General features: G+C 38.2%; 1 long non-coding RNA gene across 1 annotated transcript; it reads left to right on the forward strand.

Moving 5' to 3' along the window:
* The first annotated feature begins 234 nt into the window (after positions 1 to 234).
* On the forward strand, positions 235 to 12487 carry LOC123995591. Its single transcript, XR_006831861.1, has 3 exons — positions 235 to 293; positions 9730 to 9831; positions 12059 to 12487. It is a non-coding gene; the product is annotated as an uncharacterized LOC123995591 (long non-coding RNA).
* Positions 12488 to 12738: the final 251 nt, after the last annotated feature.

A 12738-nucleotide genomic window follows, 5' to 3' on the forward strand; every position in this document is an offset into this window, starting at 1 on the left:
CTTTTAATATATTACATCTTAAAGCAAAGATTCCTTACTTAACGCTGCCATTTTGTAACCTATTCAAAAGCAGAATTACGCCTGAAAACAGAGTTTTGAAAACGGTAATCTCCCCGGATAGGGAATTCATTTTTGCAGGCAGTGCTGTAGCAAGACTCTGGCACCAAAACTCTTTATCATCTGCAGAGGGTAATATCTGCTTCGATCTGTCATTTACAGTGAGACCAGACCTGACAGGAGAGGCGAGGACTGAATTCCAGACATAGTTACACCGGAGATGGAGTTGAAAAGAGGTGAGATAACCCTCATCCCCTACTGGCCTTGCTCTGGTCCACAGACTGAAGTAAGTGTGTGTGTGCATGTGTGCGTGTGTGTGTCCGTGCCCCCAAGACACCTCTCTCAGAAGGCCGCTCTCATCTCACCTCTTTCCAAAAACCATCTCGTTCTCATTTTATCAAATGACTGTGGATAGGGGAGGTTTATATACGTGTGGGACAAAGACACAGGGTACACACACTACTGTTTGAGCTTGACCTGAAATCGCATCCAGCCTAAAGCCAGATAGTTCTTATTCATGGCTTTTGTTTTTGTACTATTTTTTACTAATTAACATTATAATACATGAATGAATCGTTACTTACAATTGATAATAAAACAATGTACTCTTGTTAATTTTAAATGGAGTTTGATATGCATTTGAATAAACGCGTAGTCATGACACTGATGGTATAATGATGTTAATAATATGTTTATATTAGAGGTCAACCGATTATGATTTTTCAATACCGATACCGATTATTGGAGGACCAAAAAAAGTCAATACTGACTAATCAAACAATTTTTTTATATATTTGTATTTGTCACGCCTTGGTCATTGTATTTTGTGTTTTTGTTATATGTTTAGGTAGGCCAGGGTGTGACATGGGTTTATATGTTGTTTTCGTATTGGAGTTTGTATTATTTGGGATCGCGGCTGATTAGGGGTGTTGTTAGGCTTGGCTGCCTGAGGCGATTCTCAATCAGAGTCAGGTGCTTATCGTTGTCTCTGATTGGGAACCGTATTTAGGCAGCCTGAGTTTCGCTTTGTATTTCGTGGGTGATTGTTCCTGTCTTTGTGTAGTTTCACCAGATAGGCTGTAATAGGTTTCACGTTCCGTTTGTTGTTTTTGTATTTAGTTATTTCATGTATCCTTTCGTTTTCTTCATTAAAGATCATGAGTAACAAACACGCTGCATTTCGGTCCGACTCTCTTCCTTCAACAGACGAACGCCGTTACAGTAATAATGACAATCACCACAATACTGAATGAAAACTTTTATTTTAACTTAATATAATACAGAAATACAAATCTATTTAGTCTCAAATAAATAATGGAACATGTTCAATTTGGTTTAAATAATGCAAAAACACAGTGTTGGAGAAGAAAGTAAAAGAACAATATATGCCATTTAAAAAGCCTACGTTTAAGTTCCTTGCTCAGAACATGTGTCAATGGTGTGTACGGGAGATGAAGTCAGGTGCAGGAGAGCAGAGTGTAGTGAACAGGCGCACTTTAATGACAAAAACACGGAACATGACAAAAGTAAAGCGCCCGACAATAATCCACAATACCACACAAACAATTACACACAAATACATGATGGGAAACAGAGGGCTAAATACATGTAGAATGATTAGGGAATGAAAACCAGGTGTGTATGGGACAAGACAAAACAAATGAATATATGAAAAATGGAGCGGCGTTGGCTAGAAAGCCGGTGACGGAGATCGCCGAACGGCACCCGAACAAGGAGAGGAGCCGACTTCGGCAGAAGTCGTGACAACATGAGAACATATGAAAGCTGGTGGTTTCTTAACATGAGTCTTCTATATTCCCAGTTAAGAACTTTTAGGTTGTGGTTATTATAGGAATTATAGGACTATTTCTCTATATAACATTTGTATTTTATATACCTTTTGACTATTGGATGTTCTTATAGGCACTATAGTATTGCCAGCCTAATCTCGGGAGTTGATAGGCACTGTGCATTGCGAAGAGCTGCTGGCAAATGCAGGAAAATGCAGGAAAGTGCTGTTTGAATGAATGCTGCCTGCCACCGCTCAGTCAGACTGCTCTATCAAATATCAAATCATATACTTAATTATAATATAATAAACACCCAGAAATACGAGCCTTAGGTCATTAATATGGTAAAATCCGGAAACTATAATTTCGAAAACAAAACATTTATTCTTTCAGTGAAATACGGAAGCATTCGGTATATTATCGAACGGGTGGCATCCATAAGTCTAACTATTGCTGTTAAATTGCGCAACCGTCAATGTTATGTCATAATTATGTACAATTCTGGCAAAATAATTATGGTCTTTGTTAGGAAGAAATGGTCTTTGGCCCAAACTTCTGCATATACCCTGACTCTGCTTGCACAGAACGCAAGAAAAGTGACACAATTTCCCTAGGGATATGCGTCTGTCGACCACTGTGTGCCAACAGACTGATTTTGAACCAAAAACTCAAAATTCTTGCTAGTTTTTGAAGAAACAAGCCTGAAACAATGAACGAAGACTGGTGTCATCTTGTGGAACCCATAGGAATTGCAATCTGGGAGCTGGAATTATATAGAATCCATTATAAGAGCCTGGGATCAAAAAAGAAAAAGAAATTACGGTTGGTTTTTGTTTGGAATTTTGCCTGCCATATGAATTGTGTTTAGTCTCAGACATCATTTTACTGTTTCTAGAAACTTCAAAGTGTTTTCTATCCAATTATATGCATATCCTGGCTTCTGGGCCCGAGTAACAGGCAGTTTACTTTGGGCACGTCAGTCAGTCGGAAATTCAGGAAAATAGACCCTAGCTCTTAAATGTTTCAATATTGCCTGCTAACATTAATTTATTTCAGCTAAATATGCAGGTTTAAAAATATATACTTGTGTATTGATTTTAAGAAAGACATTGATGTTAATGGTTAGGTGAATTGGTGCAACGACAGTGCTTTTTTTAGTGAATGCGCTTGTTAAATCATCACCCGTTTGGAGAAGTAGGCTGTGATTCGATGATAAATTAATAGGCACTGCATTGATTATTTGCAATGCAGGACAAGCTAGTTAAACTAGTAATATCATCAACCATGTGTAGTTAACTAGTGACTATGTTAAGATTGTTTTTTATAAGATAAGCTTAATGCTAGGTAGCAACTTACCTTGGCTCCTTGCTTCACTCACGTAACAGGTGGTCAGCCTGCCACGGAGTCTCCTTGTAGAGTGTAATGTAATCGGCCATAAGCGGTGTCCGACCTCTAGTTTATATAATAGGAGTTGTTGACTGATGAGTGAAGCTTGTGTTAAACTTCAATGACAGACATGAGAGTCATCGGTAAACAAAGGCTTTGAAGCAGCAGAAATCACCTTTTGTTTTATTTCAAAACTTCTACTGCCAGTAAACAGTGACATGGTCATTATATTCTGAGGGTTGTATAATTTACTAGAGTCAGAGAAGAGACTTTGACATGGCCCACTTGCTTTTCGGCTCAAAAGCACATTAGCCCATTGAGCTAAAGCCAAGGCATGAGTTCTTGGAGCTAACAGTAGTATTTAACATGAATACGGTTACTCAGCACACAAGTGTAGCTCTACCGAACCACATCCAAATCTACACTGACGTTTACACTGGAAGTGACCATGATGCAATGGATACCTTTAAATCCCAAATTCACTTGATTTTTTATCCTACAGTAAACGTCACTCGGCTGATTCAATGTAAAAGTGACCACCAATGTGTGTGACTGTGTGTGAGTGGTGGGAAACGCTAAGAGATTTCTGTTATCATCACTTTGTTCCTTATTAGTTCCATTTTCAAAAGGGGTCTTCACTATTAGGAAACTATGAACTATTTAGTAATTTTGCAGACGTTCTTATCCAGAGTGAGTGCATATATTTTCATACTGGTCCCCTGTGAAAATCAAATCCACAACCCTGGCGTTGCAAGAGACATGCTCTACCAACTGAGCCACATGGTTCGGTTAGATGAGCTTTGGGAACTTCATGGACTGTTTTTGATTTAGTTCCAGCATGTTGCAATACATAAGCCTCGCCAACGTCAGATTTCTAAAATGTAATTTGGTGATTGGGAAATAACACTGGTACATTTTCATTGAAAAACCCGGATAACATGAATTTAATGTATCCTACAATAAAACCACAATTTTCAAATGACTTGCTTTGTTGCCAACATATAGGCTTTACATTCAATTTTGTTGTGTGGCAGAAAGCTAACTAGTGTGGTTGTCCCATAACATTTAGCACTTTCCATTCCAGCCCAAATGCCCTAATATCACCTGCTGAGTGAGAGAATGGAAACATACCCAAAGGGATTAACTTAAATACCAACGTGCAATATTTTCCTGTTATATTACTTGCAATACTTTGGTTTATTTGAAATATGTTCATACATTTGCGCAGCAAAAACACTTTGGCAGTTTTGTAGATTGATGTCAAATCCAAAACTTACTGCATTAGCAATTACTGATACTACTAAGAGTATTACACATTACACATACAGTTTTAGTTTTTCTACATTTGTCACATGTGAGTAAGTGTGGCAGTATGTGATAGTTCTTCCTGTGAGGACATTTTGAATGAGCAAGACAGAAAATACAATTCAGCTCTTGGAGTACTGCCACACGCCCTGTCTCTAGACACGTTGAATTGCCTCGCAAACACTGAGGTGATGACTTGTTAGCTCAATACGAGAGACACGGTCAAGGGTTCTGCACTGTGTAGTAGCATTGAAAGGGAGCTAATTTGGAGAATTAAATGAGAGGCTGGGTGTGGGCTACTGTAAACTTTAGAGATTGTATGCACATTTTCTTGACTGGCTCTATATGAGAAAATGTCAATACTTATAAACATATGTCTGTTATTACACAGTAACAACATACTTAAAATAGCTGTGATACACAGCAAGGAACACCATACTACTTACCAATTGACTTTCTGAACTTCTCCTTGGCTTCTCTTTTAACAACTGTCATGATAATCTTGTTTTTTCCCCTCCAAATAGCGTTTGGCCTCTGTCCCGAAAGAAGATGTAAAGCTGTTGAGGCATCGTTGATGTACAAACTCATAACACAAATTGGTGTCTTGCCATATTTTGACTGCATTTTCTCTCTATAATGCCACTAGTGTCTCAGTGTATCGATTGTATAGTCCCTCTAAGACGGCTCTCAGACTGTCAAGGCTATAGCTTTAGTAGTCTGAGATAAGAGTCAATATGATCAGGTCTGGATTGGAATGGACAGGTTGCCTTTGTTCTCTGCCTGATGTCTTTAAGCAACCCTAAGTGGTTAGTCTCGTAAAGAAATTGAAATAAAAAGTTGAGCTGTCTCTTGGTGAAAAGCTCTGGATAAAAAAAAATGTGAGAGGAAAAACTATTCTCGAGGAGTTTACAGATGACCATTAGTAAAATAGTTTCCAGTGAACAAAATATATTTCATATTATGGATGAGTGGAGCTTAGCGAAAGCCCCAATCAGTCAAGTCTCATTTCAGACTGAGGAAGCTTACGTATCATCTCATTTGAAATGCAAAATGGACAGTGCAGTTGTGTTGCAGTTTGTTTCTCATAAGCCAAATGTGATGCAATGACGCTGCGTCATTTAATTTATTTATTTTTCATAGTGTAGAGCTGGGTCGATAAACTCATGGACATTTTGCTGATATCATTCATTATCATAAGTAGCCTATACTAGAGAAATGTGAAGTTTAAAATGAAGTTTGCTAATATGGGTGATTGTTGGGACAATTGATAGCTACTACATTCAAACTAGCAGTAGTAGTTTGAAGGGTAATATAAAAAACTGGTGGACATTGTTATAACCTATTTATCGTTATGGTGTTGATTCAGTCAATTTATCGTGATATGGATATTTGTCCATATCGCCCAACTCCAGCGGCTTACAGTATCCTCAAAGATAAGACTAGAGGTAGAAGAAAATCTCTCCCCAACACACACACACACACACACACACACACACACACACACACACACACACACACACACACACACACACACACACACACACACACTGTCTTCTCCAGCCAAGTCCCAAAGTCCCTTGGCATCACTGCTAGACAGGACCAACAAGGCAGGATGTAGGCTGTTGTGTGCATTCAACCACATCTCAAAGCAGTGAATTTTACTCAGTGAAATTGACAAGGATATGAATGTCTCCTCCTCTAGACCCATATTTCACATCATAGATCTGTTATTGATCATAGTGGGCCAATGCGGCTGCTACTGCCATCTCAACTACAGAACAGTGTTTTCTCTAACACAGAGGGAGTGGAGAGGACTTCACAAAAGCGTACAATCACTCAGCCTTGACCATGACCTGAATGGGACTCAAGTGGCACGGCACTTGTTGTAAAATCTAAGACACATTGGTTTGATCCAGAACACTATACTGAGGCCATGTCAAGCTGGAACCAAAAGGAAGAGTATAATATACAATATAACAATCAGCAAGCAGCACTAAACCCAATCACAATGAGATGGGAAATTAAGTCTATATTCTAGGAGCTCTCGTTCAGCAAAGAGGGCTCAGTTGAAGCACTGACAATGGGGTGGGACTGTGCACAATAGTCCCAACGCTCAGACTACACGTTTATATTCCTTGCTTGCGATACGATTTTGGAAACCTTTGGAAGTTAACGTTCATATCCTCGAAATGTTTTTCATGAAACAAAAGGTTAAATTAATACAAATCTTTATAGCGTTTGGGTAAGTTTTCCCACGCGCCCATATTTCCATGTTACAGCGCTTGTTTACGGAAGACAGAGGCAACCATCTGTTCTAATTTAATTGTGTTGAAATCAGGTAAAACAGTGCATAGTATGTATATTTTTGGTATATTTGTGAAATTATTTTGATGTGATATGAAAGTAAAGGGATTTATGCTCTAGAACTGTATCGCAATTGAGAAAATATTCACATTTAGTTGGAGTATTTGGCTGCCAGAGCCAGATTACTTTTGAACCATTGGAGTTTCCTCAGAGGAGGAAGGGGAGGACCATCCTCCTCAGTGAATTTCATAAAAATAAAAGTTGTAAAAAAATAAAAATAAAACTATACTAAATATATTCACGTCACCAAATACAGTGCCTTGCAAAAGTATTCACCCCCTTAGAATGTTTCCTATTTTGTTGCATTACAACCAGTGATTTAAATGGATTTTTATTTGGATTCCATGTAATGGACAAAATAGTCCAAACTGGTGAGGTGAATTTTAGTAAAAACTTATTTAAAAAGTTAAATAAAAAAAGTTAAAAAATGGAAGTGGTGTGTGCATACAAATTCACCCCCTTTGCTATGAAACCCATAAATAACATCTGGCACAAGCAATTACCTTCAAAAGTCACATAATTAGTTAAATAAAGTCCACCCGTGTGCAATCTAAGTGTCACATGATCTCAGTATATTCTGAAAGGCCCCAGAGTCTGCAACACCACTAAGCAAGGTGCACCACCAAGCAAGCGGCACTATGAAGGTCAGGGACAAAGTTGTGGGGAAGTACAGATTGGTTATAAAAAAATATGAGAAATTTGAACATCCCACGGAGCACCATTAAATCCATGATTAAAAAATTGAAAGAATATGGCACCACAACAAACCTGCCAAGAGAGGGCTGCCCACCAAAATTCACGAACCAGGCAAGGAAGGCATTAATCAGAGAGACAACAAAGAGACCAAAGATAACCCTATAAATATTTAACTTTCAAATAATCACAAGGGCAATACATCAAAATAAAGCTCAACTTGTTGCAAATCCTGCCGCCGTGTCAGATTTTGAAAAGGCTTTACGGCAAAAGCAAACCATGCGATTATCTGAGGACAGCACCCCGCATACCAACACATGAAAAACACATTTCAACCAGGCAGGTGTGACCCAAAAGTCCGAAATAACGATATAATTCATGCCTTACCTTTGAAAATCTTCTTCTGTTGGCACTCCAAAATGTCCCAGAAACATCACAAATGGTAATTTTGTTCGATAAATTCCTTCTTTATATCCATAAAATGTCTATTTATTTGGCGCATTTGATTCAGAAATACACCGGTTCCAACTCGCCCGACATGACTACAAAGTATCTAATAAGTTACCTGTAAACTTGGTCCAAACATTACAAACAACTTTTCTAATCCAACCTTAGATATCCTAAAAGGTAAATAAAAAGAGACAGCTTCCGAAATGTGCAACGTCACTACAAAATATTTCAAAAGTTGTCTATAAACTTTGCCAAAATATTTCAAACTACTTTTGTAATAAAACTTTAGGTATTTTTAAACGTTAATAATCGATCCAATTGTAGTCGGGTCTATCTGTGTTTAACACAGGAAGACAACAAACCATGCTACTTTTCACATCTTGCACAACTCTCAACCGTGTTTAGCAGTACCTAGATGGCCTACTTCTTCATTGCACAAATGAATAACCTCAATCAAATTCCAAAGACTGGTGACATCCAGTGGAAGTGGTAGGAACTGAAAACCAGTTCCTAAGAAATATTGTTTGCCAACGAGAAATCACTGAACAGACAGAGACCTAAAAGAAATAATTCTGAACGGTTAGTCCTCGGGGTTTTGCCTGCTACATAAGTTCTGATATACTCACAGACATGATTCAAACAGTTTTAGAAACTTCAGAGTGTTTTCTATCCAACTCTACTAATATTACGCATATATTATGTTCTTGGCATGAGTAGCAGGAAGTTGAAATTGGGCACGCTATTTATCCAAAAGTGAAAATGCTGCCCCCTATACCTTAAGAAGTTAAGGATAAGTTTATTTAAATAGTCATATCTTTATCAATGTTTATTATGAGTATTTTTGTAAATTGATGTGGCTCTTTGCACAATCACCGCATGTTTTAGAACTACTGAACATAACGCGCCAATGTAAACTCAGATTTTTTTTATATAAATATACACTTTATCAAGCAAAACATACATGTATTGTGTAACATGAAGTCCTATGAGTGTCATCTGATGAAGATCATCAAAGGTTAGTGATACATTTTATCTCTCTTTCTGCTTTTTGTGACTCCTCTCTTTGGCTGGAAAAATGGCTGTGTTTTTCTGCGGCTTGGTGGTGACCTAAGATAATCGCTTGTGGTGCTTTCGATGTAAATCCTTTTTTAAATCAGACACTGTGGCTGGATTAACGAGAAATGTATCTTTAAAATTGTGTAAAATACTTGTACGCTTGAGGAATTTTAATGGTGAGATTTTTTGTTGTTTGAATTTGGCGGCCTGCACCTTCACTGGCGGAACCCCAGTCCTAGACAGGTTAAACGGAAGCAAATGAAATGGGGATAAAAAAATACCTGAATATGTCCATTAGAAACTGTTGTTTGCAACTGTTGGACTAATGATTGCACCCTAAATAAGCTAGTGTGCCAGGTAGAATTGTATATGTCACTGTCTATCCATGTGTCAATGTCTTCTCAAAGTATCTCTCGACCTGTGTGCACCTACGTTGTAAACTTTAATTCATAGGCTAGGTTGTAGCAACCTCATGATGGGAATAGGGAAAATTTGAGTATCATATAGTAGCCTAAACCTATAGCTGTTACATTGAACTGGGTGAATGGAATATGAATGACAGTCATCCAACATGCTGTAATAGAAATAAGGCCATGCTCACCATAAACGTCATTCTCTCTGTCTGTAGGACACTGATGGACTGAGGAGGACAACACTTGTGGACTGAGGAGGATGACACTGTAGACATGTCACCTGTACACCAGGCAGTGTCGTGGAATATTCTAATCAAGTGAGAGAGAATTTGTGCTTTTTTCAAACAATCATCTTTATTAAAAATCTATTTATTATTGCAAAAATGAGGCTGGTTGACCCCACACCCTTGAGTGTTGGACCGATTAACCTAACCTTTACACAAATGCAGAGGACTATATATATCTAACACTAAACATGCTTAGTCATGGTTGGTTCCACCTCTCCCGTGCAGATTGGGGTATCATAAACCACTCTGGGTTCATCCTGTTGTTATCTACACAGGGTAGTTGTCTTAACCCCACCCTGGCTTAGTTTCCCAGATGCAAGGATGATTGTCAGACACTGAGGGATTGTTCTACTCCTAAGCTATCCCTAGTAAAACACATTATTGTCTATGTAATGCAGTCTTTAACTCATTTGTCAGCCCAAGCCATCTCTGGTGACCATACGCCCAGATTAGCTGCATGGAACTAGAGTGGAGACCATAAAAACACAGTAGGACAGAAATGTCTTACTATTAGTTACATATTAATTGTTAACCATTAATATTAAATAAACCGGGAAAAACTTTTCTCTCACATTCCCCTCTAAAGAAACTTTGTTTCTTCAAGAAAAAATTGAGATTGTTAAGTATACATTTAAACTAACAAAATACATCCCTCTGGTGCCTGACATTTCATCCAACCTTCCTCTGGGTTTCTGAGCTTAATACCTCTATCAAAACACAGTCAATTTGGAATATAATAAAGCCCTTAGAAATTAACATCACACACAAGCTTTGTTATAACAGATAGGACAGTCATCACGCTGGAAAAATGCACAAAGGTAGGTGTCAGCATGATATAAATGTCCACCCCTGTTTAGAACCCTTCCTACACCAGTTACAGAGAACCCTCTCTGGGCATATTGTACACACAGTGTAGAACATGAGTTCCACATCTGTCTCCTTATGCTCAGAATTGGGGTCCTCATCATCAGAGATGTTGTCAGGAATAGGGAAGAGGTCAGGGAAATCATTCAGTTTCCAAATTATAATTAAAAACCCAATGAATTATCCAACCCATAATCCTGAATGACATTGCTCAGTTATTCACATTTGTTCTATGACACAACATTAAAACCCTCAACTTAACACACATCAATACTGGCAGAATGTACACTCATATTAACATACAATATAATTATCCTATAATTCCAATATTAACTTTCTCATCACGATTATAATTACAGATCAGTATCTCAATGCATTCTTGGGCTAAATTACTATGAATTTAGCAGTGTGTAGACCTCAATAAACCCCAAAATAAACCATTTCAGACAAGCTTAAACCAATTACGGGCACAGTTGACCAACCCTTCTCCAGTACACAATCTTCTGGCATTTCTTCATTTTTCTTCTTCAGATAGCTTCACAGTTCAAAGTGGATGATCCATGATAATGTCCCAATTTCAATGTCTCGGGAATAATCGGATTTTCCCAAACAGACTAATGTCTCACTTAGCCCCACCACCAACGCCTATTATGTCTTGTCCATTTGCCAACCTGTAGACCAGCAACATAAGGGAGGTTTTGGAATAGATCTCTCTCCATGCTCATTCCACGTGGATTCTTTTGCACTTCTGAAAGAAAAGGCATTAGAGAAAAGGCAGTCAATAGCTTCAACTGGATGCTGTACACCGGTTGCTGGCTCAGACTCAGGTCTCTTGATAGTGGTGCAGGACAGGGCCGTATTGAACGCCATTTCTTCAGGGGGTTTTGGGGGGGTTTTGAGGTCCACACCCTGTTTGGTCAAATTCCCTTCCATGCATCTAGATACCATGTGTAGTCACAATCCATAATCTCAAGAAAGGACAGATCCAAACAAGAGTCCAGTTCATTTCTGATTCAGGAAATACTGAAATTATTACTTTACCAATATTCTTAATACACATATCTAAAACAAATATAAATGAAAATAGCATCACATTCACTTGATTGTATTGGCTTATATTCCCTTATCACACTGTCAACCTCATCACAGAGTCACAGTATCATGAAATTATCGTGATCGTCCAGCAGACACAATCTTGGTGAGATTTATCAAGACAAAACAGAACAAACAATGCAACAATATACTCCTTCAAATATCTCTCAATGTGTGTAAACTTCAATCCAAAAATGGCTTAGTTTCCCAGATGCAAGGATGATTTTGCGACAATGAGGGATTGTTCTACTCCTAAGCTATCCCAAATAAATCAGGTAAATAAATCATTTTTCTCCCACAGCAGTCAGTAGAAGCTGTCCCCACAGTGTCAAGGACAGACAGGGGCTGGAGAGACTGGACAACATGCTGCTAAGGCTGCAGACAGGGCTGAGGGACAATCACACCCTCACCCTCACCCTCACACCTCACAGCCGAGGTGACCTTCAATGTACTGGATGACTATTCTAGAAATGTTTGGCATTGTTACTGGAAAGAGAGAAAGTAGGATATGACTTGGTTTGTTTGTGTTGCACCAGAATGCAAGGGCAAGCAGCCAAGGTTGGATAGGTTACTTTCTAAATTACAGTTACTAGTTACCTGTCCAAAATTGTAATCAGTAACATAACTTTTGGATTTCCCAAAATCAGTAACGTAATCTGATTACATTCTGTTACTTTTAGATTACATTCTATTAGCCTGTTTGGGAAATAAAAATCTAATTCATGCCTTACCTTTGATGAGCTTCTTTTGTTGGCACTCCAATATGTCCCATAAACATCAAAAATTGTCCTTTTGTTCGATTAATTCCGTCGATATATATCCAAAATATCAATTTATTTGGCGCGTTTGCTCCAGAAAAACACCAGTTCCAACTTGCGCAACGTGACTGCAAAATATCTCAAAAGTTACTTAAATAATCTATAAAATTTAAGAAGGGATGATCTGTGTTCAATACAGGAGGAAAACAAATTGTAGCTAGCT

The sequence above is a fragment of the Oncorhynchus gorbuscha genome, linkage group LG14, assembly GCF_021184085.1.
Source record: "Oncorhynchus gorbuscha isolate QuinsamMale2020 ecotype Even-year linkage group LG14, OgorEven_v1.0, whole genome shotgun sequence".
Taxonomy (NCBI): domain Eukaryota; kingdom Metazoa; phylum Chordata; class Actinopteri; order Salmoniformes; family Salmonidae; genus Oncorhynchus; species Oncorhynchus gorbuscha.